A 17,541-nucleotide genomic window follows, 5' to 3' on the forward strand; every position below is an offset into this window, starting at 1 on the left:
AACTAATAACTCAATATCAGTAATCAATAACATTTTTTGATTCAAATTATTAATTTAACCCAAAATCTGCACAACCCTACTTTCAATGCAAAGCATAAAATATTGAGAGTAGCATTTCAGGTGATCTTCCTAAATAGTGACATTGTTTTAAGTCAATCTTGAACTAGTTACATTTTAGGCGATCTTCCTAAATAGTGACATTTTGTTTTAAGTCCATGTGTCATAGAGAGAAAATTTTTATGTTTAAAACTTCTAATTGGATATCATAATTTTATTAAAAGTAGCTAATTATTGTACGAAAGAATATGACAATTTAAGCATTGTCACGATTTGTTTTTCAATATATCAATCTATTCAGCAACTAAATACCAGTTCTTTCTAACTTTATGTATCATTTTGATTAATTAGAAAATAATTTTGTTTTTAAATATGGATAAGGCATAGAAACACATCTAAACTATGGTGAGATTGTCAATTACACACCTAAATTATGAGGGAGTCCTATCACCTCCTGAACTTTTTTTTTTCCGTATTATTTACTCCTAAACTTATTTTTTTATATTATTTAACCCTGAACTTTTTTTTCTTCTTCGTATTTTTTGTTTTATCTCTTTAAGCTAGCTAATCAATGATTTTGCATAAAGTAGAAAGTCAATCCTAAGAATTTTGCATAGAACATATTGAAACAAATGAGAAAAGTTCACGACCCTCAAGTATATTAGATGCAAAGAACAATTTCAACTATAAAAAAGACCGAAAAATTCATGATCCATTAAAGTATATACTACATATAATAAAGTGAAAATCCAACCACCCATAAAGGGGTTGAGACTTGAGAGATGATGAGGTCCGGTAGATTTGTGTGTGAAAGAATCAAATGATGTAAGACATTAAGACCCCTCTTTTTTGGTCTAGTATGGATGTCAGTATTCACATGCTATGTTTAAAGAGATGCTGAAACAAAAAATATGAAAAAAATAAGCTCAGAGTGTAATAGAACTCCCATATAGTTTAAGTGTGATTGAAAATTTCATCATAATTTATGTGTGTTCCGGTGCCTTATCCCTTTTAAATAATAAGAATGTCATAAAAAAAATGTGACGCGTAACATACTCTATTTTACTAAGGAAAACTTGACTTTTAAATTAAGTATACTAAGGAAAACTTGACTTTTAAATTAAGTACTTCCTCCTGTCTATTTTAGTTATCGTTCTTACTAAAAATAGATGGTCTAAAATAATTATCATTTTAAAAAATCAAGATATAATTAAGTATCTTTACCCTTAGTCAATAAATATGAAAAGAGAATAATGTGGTGAAAAAAATAGCATCAAATTGAAATCAAAGAATAAATAGAGACACTTTAGTTGAATTACCTTTTAGAGCCTGTTTGGATGAGCTTATTTTAAGCAGCTTATAAGCTGCAAACAGCTTATAAGTTAAAAAAATAAAATAAGTTGCGGTAGCCCAACTTATTTTTTTTGGCTTATAAGCTTTTTTCAGTTTATAAGCTGCTTTAGATAAATTAAGTCAAACAGGTCAAATTATTTTTTTGAGCTTATTTTAACTGCAAAATGACTTTAAACTGGCTAATTAAACACTCAAAAAAGTTAAAACAGCTTATAAGCAACTTATAAGCCAATCCAAACGCGCTCTTAGTTACTAATATCGCAAAATAAAAACATGACCGACTAATATGGGAGTATATTTTACTAAGCTTAAAAGAGAAATGAAAAAGATGTAAATTCTGTGGATGTGGGTATTGGGACCCGAATGGAGATGGAGAAGTGGGGGGTGTGCACGTGGGCATGGGAAAAAGAGAAATCTTGACTTTTAAAGAAGCGCGAGAAATGAGAAAGATGGGATATTTCTCTGGATGCGGTTTCCAGAGTGGAGTGTATAGGGAAAAGGAGAAAGTAGGACTCCCCTACTTTCAAGGTACAATTGTCGATGGCGACGCGAGACTGGACGGTTGGTTTTTGTTCCCTCTCTCTCTTTCTACAACACGCCTCTTTGTATCTGTGTGGAGAGCAGAGTGGCACCTCTCCATTCTCCTTCTTCACTTTCATCTCTTTTTCTTCTCAAATCTCTCTCTCTCTTGCCTGTTTTGGTTCGTTGCATTTTGATCAGAGAGAGAGAGGGAGTGCTATGAGCTCAGAATCAATGGAAATTCCTTAGCTTCACGGCCCGGTGCTACTGCTGATGGCAGAATCATCGTCATTATGGAAATTTCTGTGTCCCAAGGGCCTCCCTCTTTCTCACCGTCTATCCACCAAGGTTCCTCCTTCCCTTTCTTTCTTTCTCCTCTGTCTTTCACACGTACATACTTCAATTCTGTTCATTCGGGATGATCACTGCAACTGTTATACTTTATGCCACTGGTGTAATATAAATTAGATAATGGTCAAAAACACACCTCAATTATCATTTTTAACTATCAGCTGTTTGCGTTTCCTACCTGAACGATCAACAACTAGTTATCAAAAACACAACTCGACATTGATGACTCAGCTGTCATGTGGACAGAGTTTTCGGGGCAAATTAAGCTGTCACGCGTCTTTTGGCAATTGTATTCATACACTTGATCTAGTTAGTTTCGAGTGTGTTTTGATAAATAGTCGGTGATAATTTAGGTAAGAAACGCAAACATTTGATATGTCAGGTGTGAAACTCGCAAAAAAGTCATATTTCAGGTGTGTTTTTGACATGAATATAAATTAAAAGCTCTGTCCTTTTTTTCTTTTTTCTTTTTTCGGCAGCTTATCAATCAATGTGAAGTGGAGGTACAGAAAAAAAAGGTCTTTATAAGGTAAATTGGGATATTCTACTTTTGCTTTGACGTCTATTGAGATTTTAAGAAAGAGTTGATTCTTTCCTCCTCTTTCAAGTTTATACATATTCTAAGTAGATCACATGCAGAGGTACACAATATAAAACCTAAGGGTGCGCCTTGATGAAGCTTGAATGCAATCACGGGAGACTAGGGGTTCAAATCCTTGCTATATGTTTCTTGCAACCTGCCTTGTCCTTAAAGGACAAAGTTATGGGGTAGTGTTAGCCGTTAGGGGCCGTTGCTCACGCAAGCAAAAGGGTGTTTTGCGAGCACTAAGGGCATTATTACCGAAACCTGCCTTGCACCGTTAGAGTCGTTCCGACACTTTGAGTTATTACCAATGGTAGTGGAAACAACATCTCCGAAACTAGCGATGTGATATCCCTCAATGTCTTTATGGTAACCAACATGCGCTAGCGAAAGAATATAGCAAGCCGAAGGCGACTCCCATATCTAAAGGTGCTGGGGATCATTTGGCATAATGCTCTAGCGGATGTTGTTATGGCGCTTTGTGCTAGTTTGCACCCAACAGTATGCCTTAGTTGTCAATGAATTGGGTTAAGAATCATAAGGTCTCAGGTTCAAATACCTTGGTGGATAGAGTTACACGGTCCACGGTACATGGTGAGAGATAGTAGGTACCCGTGGAATTAGTTGAGGTGCGCACAAATTGGCCCAGACACCACGGTCGTCCCCGTATGTATTATACACGTGTGTGTGCTTCTTATATATATTTGTATGTGTGTGTGGGAGATGGAACGATTCTTCAGTTTTTATTCAACCCTCCTTTCTTCTGCTTGCATTGGTAGTATTGATACTTGCCTCTTTTTCCCCAGAACAAAGTATGAGTGACCAAGTAGTACATTGGGTCAGTAGGATAATGAAAGTAAGCTTCATGGGGAACTGCCACTGTGCTCTGTGTTTATGCATTGATTACTCTCAGATATGGCTAAAATAAAGTAGCACGTGTTGAAGTGTGACTATAGTGCTAGTAACTTGTTTTAGATCAACCATCAAGGACTGACATGACAAGCACACTTGCAAGACTTGTGTCTTGTCGTTTTATATATTTTTTAACTCTTTTTTCTTTGTTTTTTGGAGAAGTGTATATTTTGTCGATATATTCTGAGGCGCACCGGCTTTCGATAATTTCTATACTGGAGAAATTCATATTATTTTGTTCGTAATACTGGTCAGAGGTGTAATTACTGATCTAACAAGATGCAGATCTTACAGAATAATACATTAATTGAAGTGTAATTCGCAGTAAAGGATAAGATGTTTAGATAAGTGCGACATCAAATACCACTATTTATTATTCCATACTGTTGGTATTTCAGACGCTTTGTGGCAAATGAATTTGAGATCAAGGGCATCAATGGAGTCTGGATCTTATCCTGTTCGTGAAGGTGAACCAGATTGTTCTTATTACATCAGAACTGGTCTCTGCAGATTTGGATTGACTTGCCGATTCAACCATCCTCCTAATAGGAAACTGGTAAGGAATGCATACCTGTTAATAGGGGAAAAAATACGAGAAAACTTAAACTGACAAGAAATGTATTGGCTTGGGTGATTTCACTTAATAGTCTATGAAATATTGCTGACATGCCTCATTTTGTTGTCAGCCTCTCACTTAGAGAAAACCAGCTGCTGTGTGTCTCTATCATTTTGTTGTGGACATAATTTTATGGGATTATTATTATTTGATTATTCAAAGAGGATTGTTAAGATGTGACTAGGGATGTCCAATTTCAACGAAATCTTTCAATTTCTTATTTGTTACTAAGAGGTATTATATGTGGGATAGGATGACTTGTATCTTATGTTTGGTGTATTGAATTAGTAGCAGGTTATAGGTGAGATAAGCATTTTTAAAATTTTTTTTTTATATTTGAAGCTACTAATACTTAACCAACAAAAATATAGGTCAAAATGAAAGTCTAAAACAAGACAAAGTTTTGGGGCCAGGGGTCAGCATGGAGTCACTGCGAACAAGTCAGCCTATATTTTTATTTTTAGGGATTCAAAGAACAATCTTCCAAGATTGCAGCTCTAAAAGCTACAAGAAAGTTCTGCTATCCTTCTCTTATGTTTCATGACATGGTAATGTAAAAGGACATGTTATAGGGGATTCACTTTCTTTCCCTTGTTGTTCTTTGTGGAAACCTTTTGGTGCTTTTAAGTTTCAGTTATTAAATTCTTCTTATAGTTATTGAAACTTGAGCTATCTGAATAATGGATTTAGGAGCAAAGGTCCCTAGTATATAGGTCTTTTGGTTAATGACAAGCTTTTCATTAGAAAGGGTTTTTCTGAAATACTTATAGAGAAAGAGAAGCTGGAGGGACGAATGTTACAAGTTAAGGCTAGTGAAAAAATCTACACCATACGATTTGCACCTTGAACTTGCTACTCGTGGAGTATATTTTTCTGTTATAAAGGAAGTTTCCCTTTATGTGATGTGATATGCAATACCAAGTTGGTATCATATTCTTTTTCAATAGTAAATGTACAAATGCGAGCGTCATCTTCTTGGAATTATCTTAACTAGTGTCTGCAAACTTTCACTTCACAATATTTATGTTTATGGAATTGCATATATCCTTTTGTTAATATGCGTGAACTTATGAATGTGGAGAAATATTTGATATAGGCCATTGCCGCAGCAAGTATGAGAGGAGAGTATCCAGAAAGAGTGGGACAGCTAGAATGCCAGGTATGATTGCCAGGTCCATGTCTTATATCTGCTAGTTGTAGTGGAAGTGCAAAAAGCAATTAACAGAAGTCTACCGATATTGACCCTTACGGCTCATCATTGAAAAGAAAATTGATCCTTCTGAGCGGAAGTACTTCAATGAACATGTCTATTCTAAGGCAGTACTTAAATAAACATACATTATTTGATGTTAAATGCCGTCCCTATCTAACTTTTAGTTGAATCTTGATTCTAGTCACACTATTTGGCAAATTTGTGGTTTAATTAATACTTCTGGCAAGTGCTTAGCATCTTTAAAGGTGTTTATTTCTTTGTAATATGCTAGTTGAGGCATGTGATGCGAGATTGGATTACTTCGTCATTTAATTTTCAAGAATTTAAGTTCTTTCATTAGATCGGAGCTTCTATTTTTAAAAGGCTTTGGATCAAGTATTTTAAAACACTCTGGTCTGCTGGTTTCTTGATTGCAAATTTTGCAGACTATGTGATGCTTATTCAGACTTTGAAGGGGTTTTCACCTTCTTGGATATGTTAAAAATTACAGCTAAACCCACTGTTAGAAGCAAAATGAAAATCTGACTGTTTTATTTGACCTTTTTTCACCTTTTAAATTTTGTTTGACTTCTTGTCTGCTTCACTATCTTTAAATATGAAGCATCTCAGTCTGAGTAGTTTTATCAAGGTGCATTGTTTTTGAAGCTAACTAGTATCAACTTATCTTCCAAACAAACTATTTCGTGTGACTATTGGTTTCTTACAACTTTTTATTTCTTTTCATTAATTTCCTTTAACCTATGTTGTTCACATGTTGAATTATTGAACTATTTTCAGTACTACTTGAAGACTGGAGCTTGCAAGTTTGGAGCAACATGCAAGTTTCACCATCCTAGAGACAAGGCTGGGATTGCTGGAAGAGTTACCCTAAATGTCTTGGGCTATCCATTTCGCCCGGTTTGATCTCATTACTTCACTGTTTATCAAAATTGTTTTTGTTACTATGCAAAAGATCTTTTTTATTGATATCAAGGCAGTGTCAACTTTGCTAAAGACACAAGGATAGAAATTAAGTTCAAAAGATCTGTTTAACAATTTATTCATAACATAATATTCTTTTTACTCCAAAATGCAAGTGGTGCAAAACATAACTTTTGAATCTCCATTGTGAATTTCAGTTCCTTCAAAAGCTACGCTCTTCTTTCTCTCCAAATCATCCAAGATATGCAAAAAGGAGCTGTCTTCCGTATCTCTTTCTTTTTGACATCCATCTTTCTTGCCCTCGTTTCACCATACAAAACATGATTTTTCCAAGACATAGGCGCCCCCCAGCCTTCCAACAGGCCGCTTCTGCCACTATTTTAGGAGGTAACCAAGTCATATTAAATGGGGAAATACTACCAAAACTCTGTTGCAAGCCAGCAATGTAGTAACAGATGATGCACATCCTCCTGGCGATTCTTACACATACCACATACCTGTTCTACTGGTCAAATTAACTGAACTAGTTTTCCAATGTAGGCAAAAGGTTCTAAGTTAATGGTGAATTGCCGTGATGCTCAACCTTAGTTTTAGTTCTTCCTTTAAATGTTAATTTTTATTAGATGTTGCTCTACTTGTAAAGATTAACAGTTAAATACAGCCAAAACTTTGGGGAAGGAACTTATATAGACCTTTCATATTTGCGAGCCTTCTTAATGATGCATGAAAGAATAGCTAAGCTTAATTCACAAGAGACATCTAACTAATGGATTTGTGTCTTTACGTTCTAGACATGCATGGGCACACATTGCTTCTCTGTATATGTTAAGTGTGTTATGATCATAATAAGGCCCGATGCAGCTGACAATTTCCCTTAGTGCGTTATGATCATAATAAGGCCTGATGCAGCTGACAATTTCCCTTTCTTTGATCATGCTCTGCTCTGTATATTATTCAGTTTATATTATATTATTTTTTCTTGCCTGCAGAATGAGATTGAATGTGCTTATTACATGAGAACTGCACAGTGCAAGTTTGGAAGTACTTGTAAATTTCATCATCCCGAACCTTCTAACATGATGGCCTCTTTTCATAATTCTCCTGTTTATCCTGCTCGTCCTCCTTCCACAATTCCTGGTCAGCTGTCTTATCCCTTGTCCAGGGCTTCTTTTATTTCCGGTGCACGCTGGCAAGGTCCTTCAAGTTATGCACCACTGCTACTGCCTCAGACAATGGTACCGGTTCCAGGATTTGCATACAGTGTAAGATTGACCATGATTCCTAGCATTTGGTTGTTATGTCTACATATACATATGTACTTGGGTTGTTATTTTGAAATTTTGGAATATCTTGCCTCAGTGATGAAGGGATTCTAGTCTGGATGTGCTTTGTTATGGGTTTCATGTTCTCTTTGTTGCCTTGTCTTTTTACTGTTGTGGAATTGTATGAATTTTGTAATTAAGCCTTTTCAGATGTACTGTAATTCCATATCCATTTTCCTACCACCTTTTCTCCCAAGCTTCCTTTTTTCTCTCAAAATGTTCTGTTCCAACTTCAATCTGCTCCAAAATCGTCCGCCCTCAACATAGAATTGTGATACCGTCTTTATTAGGTGGTTGAGCAATTGCTTGGATTAATAATAGTTGTAATTCTTGGGATTAGGTCTGCTTTGTTGGTCTTGAGGATGTTTTTTGTCTAATCTTACTAGTCATTGAGTTCATTCATCCTTGAGTGAATTAACTTTTGGCGACATTTAGTTAGCCTATGTATCCTTTTTCCATATCGGCCATTCAAGGGTGGTCTCCTTATATGGACTTGGGCAATCCTCCGCTCATGAGCTAGTTTTTGGGGTTGAGTTATGCCCAAGATCCATTCTTTACATTTTTTGGGGTTGAGTTATGCCCAAGGTCTCAAGTTCGAAACCCACTGGGTGCAAACAATTTCTGAGGGCCATCGGACTGGGGTAAAACCCTGAATTACCCGTGGTGCACTTGCGGGAAACTCCTTGCCGAGGGCCTGTGCACCCCCGGGATTAGTCGGGGCTCAAAGAGACCCGGACACCCGGTGCTTAATAAAAAAAAAAAAGATCCATTCTTTACATGGGACCAAAGTCAGGCCCATCCCAATTCATGGTTTACCGATGTTGGGCCCCCATATAAAGTTGTCCACACTCCAGATGTCCAGCCCGCGGGGGGGGGGGTTAATTGATCCACATCGGCAAGGGATGGGTGACATGGTCACCTTATATGGACTTGGGGCAATCCTCCCCTCACGAGCTAGTTTTTGGGATTGAGTTAGGCCCAACATCTATTCTTTACATGGTATCAGAGCCAAGCCCATCCCAATTCATGATTTACCGATGTTGGGCCCCCATATTAAATTGCACTATAATTGGAATTAAAAAGGGAATGTGTTTGAAATAAGCAATGTTAATATGTTGCTCTTTAGCAATATCACTTTTTTTTTTATTGGAGATATACCTGGATGGGGAAGGAGAGCCATCTGAGCTCAGACCAAGTAGGAGTCTTCACAAATTTAACTAATGTCCTTACCTTCTTATTGTAATATATTCAAGCATGGTGTTGCAATCATTTATCCTCACAGTTGTCTTAACATAGTCTTGTATTGATCAAGCTTGTGAGTGCTGTCCCCAACTTGCGACCTGAACTTCCATTGAGTCTGAATTTTCTTAGAGATAGTACCTTTTTCAGGGTCAGCTGGACTCAGTTTCATCCCCTGAGGGCCAGCAAGATGCAGCAGGAAATAGCCAGGTTTACAGGAGTTCACGATCAAGTGATAAAGCGACCATGGTATCCGAAGGAATGAATTCTTCATATCGTGCCAGTTCTTTACCTGAGGGGTATTACACATTACGGAGAGAGAATGTTTTCCCTGAACGAGTGGGCCAGCCTGAATGCCAGTTTTACATGAAGACTGGAGACTGTAAGTTTGGTGCTGTTTGTAGATTCCATCATCCAAGGGAAAGGCTCCTTCCTCCTGCTGTCTGTTGAGTCCTATTGGTCTCCCTCGACGCCCCGTGAGTTAAACATTTACCATCTGCTTTTATTCTTTGCATAAGTTAAAGTCGAGTTTCTATGTAAACTTCCATGCTTGTTCTGTGTCAGCCTTTTGTATCCAAAATGATGTCCTTTCACACAATTGCTTTCTTAACGTCTGATGTGGCTAATGTTCTGAAATAGATTTAGACTATTGCGTCTGATGGAATTATTAGTTGAATGCTTTTCATTCTGATAGAGATGGTGATAAATTAGAACAGGTTGCTTCTTTATCATGGATGAAAGTTGGGTTGAGCGAATTATACATTTGAATGGTGTCTATTTCTCTTATATTTTGAGTACATGTCGTCTAACCATGGAAAGGTGGTCTCCCCAATTCTCTTTTCTGTATTCCTTTTATTCTTGTGTGTATTTAATTTCAAATAGGTTTATTAGCTTATCTTGCTTCTGACCGGAGGTATCCATGTTTATTCCACGAAGAATGAGTATCTCTTCTGAATAAATAAAGTAGATGAGCATTTTTTATTTGAGACTTTCAAATATTTTGGTTTCTGAAAGTGTTGTTGGAGCCCATGTAAAGTCTAGCTTTTGACTAAGCAACTCATGTTTTGGTGTTTTTGTAAAAGACATTATATGAAATATCAATAGGGAAAACCCTCAGGGGTTGGCCTGGTGGCAATTGACTTGAGCCTTGGGGTGCTCCCTTTCAAGGTCTCAAGTTCGAAACCCACTGGGTGCAAACAATTTCTGAGGGCCATCGGACTGGGTAAAACCTGAATTAACCGTGGTGCACTTGCGGGAAACTCCTTGCCGAGGGCCTGTGCACCCCCGGGATTAGTCGGGGCTCTAAGAGACCCGGACACCCGGTGCTTAATCAAAAAAAAGAAATATCAATAGGGAAGTATTAGCGGGGGAGTAGAAAATGTGTATCTTTTTTTTTTAAGATAGGATACTTCTATTCCAGCAGAAGTATCGCCAAGAAGGTGCAGGCTATTCTCCGTGTACAAAAACTTAGAATCCCTTTATAAATACAGGGGACTAAGGAACTCAAGTTAGGTATCTAGAGCATATGTGTTACCAAAAAGCCAAAAAGTACAAACACTTGCGTTTAAGCCTATGGACAGGTTCAACATTTCTGTCAAAGCATCTCTCATTTCTTTCTAGCCAAGGTACCCAAAATATATATACTAGAATAGTGAATCACAGCTTCCTGCCTTCCTTCTTCAGCTTCCAACACAGCTCCAACTCGTTTACTGTTCTAGGCTTTACCCTGAAGACACCATATTTTTTCGAAAATATGCTCCAGTTTTGATTGTGTACCTGTTATTGTAGCAATAGGTGATCAACATACTCAACTTCATAAACTTAGAAAAAAGCCAATCATATTCCACTCCGTAACCACATATAAAGCACCTATTGCATGGTGTAATACCTCTTTTCTGTAAGGCTACTTGTATCAAACAGGTTTCAGGAGATGCTATCCAGCAAAACCCACAACATTAGGAGGAGCACTACTTTGCTATATAAATATTATAGGCCATTCAGTGAAGGCTATTAAACGGTTATATTTTGCTTAGACTGTGTATTTTCAATCCTGAGATATTTCCATCTCATTGTCTCTGGTTTTCCCTGATTTATAGCCACTGTTTCTAGCTTACCCAGCAATTTTGCAATTCTCTGTATTTCCCAATCTTCAAAACTTCTTCAGCATGAAAGGTCCCGGCTGAAACCTTAATTCAGCTATAAAACGTCAGTATTTATTGCACAGCTGCACAACTCGGGAAATTCAATTCTTAGAGGAGTATGACCAACCCGTGCATTTTCCCAGAAACTAAGTTTCTGCCTACTCAACAATCAACACCAACCCGGAGAATTGGATGTTTGGAGCAAATTCATCCTCCTAAATTTCTTATGCTCTTCCAAACCCCTACTCCATGGGAACATGCCACAGGTTGAGAATTCCAGTGATCGGATGTGCATACTTTGCTCCTACATGCCCCCAGATCCTCTGGTTCTCGACCGAACCTCTAGAGCCACTTAAATAACACTTGTTGTGCAGCCTCAGTTTGTTGCCAGTCCTTTCATTTTCCTTGGAGTAGTCACCTAACTCCATTTAATTAGTGGAAATGTTTCATTTTCCCTGTTGCCTTTCTAGAGGAATCTCTCCTGAACTTGTTTGATACAAGTAATTGGACTTGGTTGCAGGAACATGCCTTGTGTTGGTACAGTATCAAGAAAATGAGGGAAATTCTACCCCCTAGTGAAAGGTATTGTCTCTTCCATCTCGATAGTCTTTTCTCCACCTTATGAAGAACCCCCTTCCATATTACCCCTCTTAATATTTACTGCCAAAGTGGCAGACCAAGATAGGTGGTTAGAAAAGAACTAACTATCCAACCCAGGATCTCTGCCAGTAGTTGGATGTTCAACCTCATTTACTGGGTGAAGATGATCCTAAGAGAGATTGATGTGTAATCTAGAAATGACTCAAAAACCAAAGATATGATCCTGTGACTTAATATTTTGCTACTGCTGGCATCATAAAAGGTAAGAGTATCATTAGCATAAAACTTACATGATATATTCGACGAATTACCTTTTCTCAGATCCAACTGAAAAGGTACTAATCCATTATAGGCCTAGGCAGTATTGATCATTTAGTTTGAGCCTTACATACCAATTATAACAGAAATGGAGACAAAGATCACCTTGTCTTAAGATTCTTTGTGTTGGGAAGACTTGAGCGCTACCATTTATAAACATAACTGGACTGAGAAAATGCAACAACTAATCCAGTTTATAGCTGTTCCCGAAGACCATGTCCTTAATCAAATTTATGAAGAAGCTCTAATTTACATAGAGCCCGTTTGGATTGGCTTACTAGTTAGTCAAACCAGCTTATAAGCCATTTTAACTTTTTTGGGTGTTCAGCAAAATAGAAAAGTGCTTAAAATAAGCCAAAAGCAAGAAGGTGGGGAACCCCAACTTTTTTCTTTTTGGCTTAAAAGCCATTTTGGTTTGACCAATGATTTTACTCTTTTATCCTTTATATTTTCTTCTAATTCCAATATTCTAAACTATCGATCTTTCTCCTCTTTTCTTCAGTTCATACACACCTCAATCATGAAGTGAACTAGGACACTCTTGCCCGAACTTATGGGAATCGAACAAATACTACAACCACGAGAGAGAAAGATAAGAGCCCGGCAATCCGAAGGATAATCGAACAAATACTACAACCACTAGTCTATTTGGAGATTTAGAGCAGGAATAATAATAAACAAAAAAGTAACAGGCACAAGAATTAATGTATATACCACTGAAATTGCAGAGAAATTGATGGAGAAGAACCTGCCACAAGCTCGATAGGAGTGAAATCTCACCAAGAATTGATGCAAAGATAAAGGAAAGGAAGAGGAAGAGCTGCAGTGATGAACGGAACAAAAAAGGAGAAAGATCGATAGTTTAGGGTTTTTTTTAGTAGTAAGGGTAATATTGGAATTAGAAGAAAATATAAGAGATAAAAGAGTAAAATCGTTGGTCAAACCAAAACGACTTTAAGCCAAAAAGAAAACAGTTGGGGTTCCCCAACTTGTTGCTTTTGGCTTATGTTAAGCACTTTTTAACTTATATTAAGCACTATTCTAATTTGCCAAACAGCCAAAAAAGTTAAAAATTGCTTATAAGCTGGTTTGACCAGCTTATAAGCCAATCAAAACGGGCTCATAGTCATAAGCCTTCTTTTAGTCCACTATACATAGAATCCCTTAGCAGCCACTTCTTCATTCTCCAGTTCAGTAAATCATGCTATTGCCATGCTATTGCCACAGTATTATGATTTTTTTTCCCCTTAAAAAACATTGCTATTACCACAGTATTATGATTCTTTTTTTTCCCTTAAAAAAACATTCTTAGTATTAGAGATCAACTCAAGTAATCACTAGCCTCAACCTCTTTGTAAGAAGCGTAAATATATCTTCTATGGTTCTACTAGATTGATGGGCACGTAATCCCTTAGTTCTTCAGTATAGTTCTATTTGGGATTAGCCAATTAGGGCTATATGAGAGGCATTAAAGAATTCACTCTGGTGATGTCAAGACATTCAAGATCTCTGTTTTAACCACCTCCCAACCTTTTTGGAAGAAAGCTAAGGTGAATCCTGTTAAAAAATGAACCTTGTGTTGCGAAAAGTTTTTTTTTTTTTGATGCATGAATTGTCTTAGTTCATGAACTAGGAAGATAAAAAGAATTTCTAGAATTAAATAAGGTGAATGTTTTAGTCTAGTTGCATGCTAGAAAATTCCTATAAATACCTAGGTACTATAGTCATATGATATATGAGAAGAAAATATGTAAGCCAAATGTAAGTTAAGTTGGTGGAAGAATATATTCCCCACTTAACTTTAAAGAGAATGATTGATTATCTAAGTCAAATTGAGTGGAACAAAGAAGAATCGTTGCCTCACTTGTCTTCAACCGAGAATTTGAATTATTTGAGTGTCTTCTCTCCCCCGATTTTTCAACATTTGGTATCACAACCACTTGTCTTAAGGGACCTGTGGAGAACCCGAATTTTCGAAAGACCTAAAAGAATGAATTTTCAGATGGAGATGATTATGAATGAGATTAGCTACTATAGCTACGAGAATGCTGTGCTAGAGGAGCACAAGCTTGAAGAAATGATTCTGGTAGGTGGGACTACCACGATTTCGAAAGTTAACAACTTTTGAAGGATGTTTTTGAGGGTAAGGAACCCAACAAAGTTGTATCCTTGCCGAAGCAGTTGCGTATGAAGTAACTGCACGGCGAAGAATCTCGAGTAGAGAGGTAGCAAATGATATTGCTGCCATGAGAAAGATGGATACGAAAATCCACACTTGGATTGAAGAAGAGATATCAGAGGAGGTTTTGTGAAACACGAGAGGAGAAGATGATTATCATCATGAGAAAGCATGTTGTCGAATCTAACGTCTCTAGCTTTGATGAAATTTAAAGAAGTGAATCTTGAAGAGATGGACGCTTCTAAAATATTATCTATTGTTGTAGAATATAAAAGATTTTTACAATAAATATGATAAGTGAGAAAATGATGAAGAATAATTACTCTTGATTACTGAGAAATCTCCAAAAGAGGAGAGCAGTGGTGATGAAAATGATGATGTGCTTTCGGAAGCACAATTAGTGAAAATGACAACCTCAATCTCAAAAAGGAAAGATCTTTTGAGAAGATGAGAGAATCTAAGAAAATGAGGATCTTTTGAAGAATGATGAGATCACATAACCAATATGGTCTTGAGCTTGCTTTGCAAGCCAAGGCTGTGATCGACTCAAAAGAAGCGGAAGAAGAGGAAGAGGAGACAACTTTGCTACTGTCTCTCTAGGAAGAAGATGCTGAAATTCAGAGTTGAGAATTGGAAGAATATTTTGTGAATTCCGACCACAAGGTTCAAGGGGGAGCGTTGAAAAATGAACCTTGTGTTGGGAAAAGAAAAAGTATTTTTTTGATGAATGAATTGTCTTAGTTCATGTATAGGAAATTAATTATGATGTGGGATTTCACTGGGTTGTTGTTGTTGTTGTATTATTATGTTTTATTTATGAATTAGGAAAGATGAAAGTTGTTCATGAACATGGAAGATAAAAAGAATTTCTAGATTAAATTTGGTGCATGTATTAGTCTAGGTGCATGCTCGAAAATTTCTATAAATACCTAGGTCCTATAGTAATATGATATATGAGAAGAAAAAATGTAAGCCAAAATGTAAGTTAAGTTGGTGGAAGAATATATTCCCCACTTAACTTTAAAGAGAGTGATTGATTGTTTAAGTCGAGTGGAACAAAGAAGAATCGTTGCCGCACTTGTCTTCAACCAAGAATTTGAATTAGTTGACTGTCATCTCCTCCCCTGATCTTCCAACAAGTCCTTTTAGGGCAGGAGCCTTGCCGCCATCAGAATCCTTGACAAAGATCTGCATACTTTTTGATAGACCCTGGTCCCTGACAATTGAAGCAATCAGTTTCATCACTCTTTTTATGGCCTCTTTATTTGCAGTTCTCTGTTCTATCTGAATGCTTAGGTTTATGATGCTATTTTAGAATTCTATGTGAGTTCCCTACCTGCATCTGTGCTTTGGCTACAAGGCGAAGTTGTATTCTTCTTGCCTTTTCCATTCTCTGAGCTATTTAGATAATCATGGGCATTGATTGTGCTGAACATTTTTTCTCTTGTTTGTTACTTGTTTCGGTTTTCTAGGGAGAACCGTTGTGTATTTTCTATTCTCAATATGGGATCTGCAAATTTGGACCGAGTTGCAAGTTTGACCACCCAATGAGAGTTTTCACTTATCATATCTCAGCTTCATCTTCTACTGATGATCCTGCTGTTCAGCGCCTGTTGGGTTCATCATCAGGAACTGGTGCATTGACTCTGACTACAGAAGGGATTATTGAAGGAGCCTGCAGAGAGCCCAGGCGATCATCACTATCAGAACCAACAAAGATGCCACCTGGTGATAATAACATTGACAGAGAGGAATAATTTTATCCTGAACTACCAGCCAGCATCATCAATTTGTATCATTTCAAGATTAATCATCATTTTGTACCTTTTTGATAATCAATAACAGTTCCCTGTAAATTTATTTCCAGTGCTTGAGATGTACAGAATCCTTTAAAGTCAGTTTGTTCTTCTGAAAATGCATTTCAGTTGACGGGTTGACATCTTTCAGCATCACTTTGGTAATATGTTTATAAGTTTGCAAACAATCGGTCAATTAACTGTTTATTTATCATCTTCGAAGAGCCCTCTGCCTTATTTATCAGAATTAGTTTACCTCCAAATCTCCTGTATGAAGCATTATTTTCAATGAAGGTTCACATCTATCTCTCTGGTAGGTGTGTTTATAGTCAGTGAGGGTGCCCATAATCTTTATGCTCGCTCATTTGCCTTACCGTTGCTTTGGACATTATCTGGTGTTTTAAAGCAATTGCATATTTCATCATTAATAATAGCTATCCTTTTGCAGAGTTCTAATAAATCTATATACCCTCTCTCCCTCGCTCGCTCTGGAGATGTACTAGTATTGCGGGTATTTTGCAAGGCTAATTCGAGTGTTATCGGAACCTAATTTCTGCAAATAAAGGGCTCTTATTCTCTCCTCAGGTTCAGTATTATCTGGCGCACAACGTTAACGGCATGTAGCTGGGAATCATGTTAAGTAGGGAGGTAAAACTCTACGAATCAGAGACGCAATTTCAAAAAAAGAAGAGGGGTGACTTAACTTCTCAGCTAGAGTTGGTGGTGGGACCTGTTGGCATAATGCACGCTGGAACGTGAGAATTCGAGGTCTCATGAACTACTACTAAAAATCGACTTTGTTTTGTTTGTGGACAAACGATATCCGGTCAGGCCTATGGCTGGATCCTTTTAGATCTACGGGCCGGCTGGCCCCGGCCGTTTACATGAGCATAGGGAATCTATACTCGAGCGTTCCACTGGGCCCCTGACAGGATAGGTGAGGAATCACTCTAGATCTTCTTTTTTTGGGCTACAACTTCGTCGAGCCGACTAGCATCCCTTTCAAATTCTTAAAAGATGAGATCAATTCAGAAGCATTTATTTATTATCTTTTCTGTTTTGCAGAAGCTTGCTTCACAGTCCCCTATGACTTGATAGTTGTGAAATGAGCAACGAGTAAGACATATTTATGCAGCAGCCACTTACATCAGGAAAACTGTTCAGGATGGTGAAGTAAGATTCATAAATTTGAAGTTCTATCTACTTTCTCATTGCTTCTTGTGTATGTCATCTTTCTTCGTTGATCGTCATGCATCTTCATATGTCTCAAAAAACAGTGTGTAAGTATTCTAGAAAGATCATACAAGATTGGTTTCTATAATCATGAAGAGGGATTTCCTTTTCTTAGACGGCTTCTTATGAAATAATGGCACGTTAGTACCACCTGAACACCAGTTTATCCTGCATTTTATATATATAAA

The 17,541-nt window shown here is 37.2% G+C and overlaps 1 pseudogene; it reads left to right on the forward strand.

Annotated features, from left to right (window-relative positions):
• Nucleotides 1–1,793: 1,793 nt before the first annotated feature.
• Nucleotides 1,794–16,344, forward strand: LOC132636425 (zinc finger CCCH domain-containing protein ZFN-like; annotated as a pseudogene).
• The last annotated feature ends 1,197 nt before the right edge of the window (nucleotides 16,345–17,541 follow it).

The sequence above is a fragment of the Lycium barbarum genome, chromosome 1 (assembly GCF_019175385.1).
Source record: "Lycium barbarum isolate Lr01 chromosome 1, ASM1917538v2, whole genome shotgun sequence".
Classification (NCBI taxonomy): Eukaryota; Viridiplantae; Streptophyta; class Magnoliopsida; order Solanales; family Solanaceae; genus Lycium; species Lycium barbarum.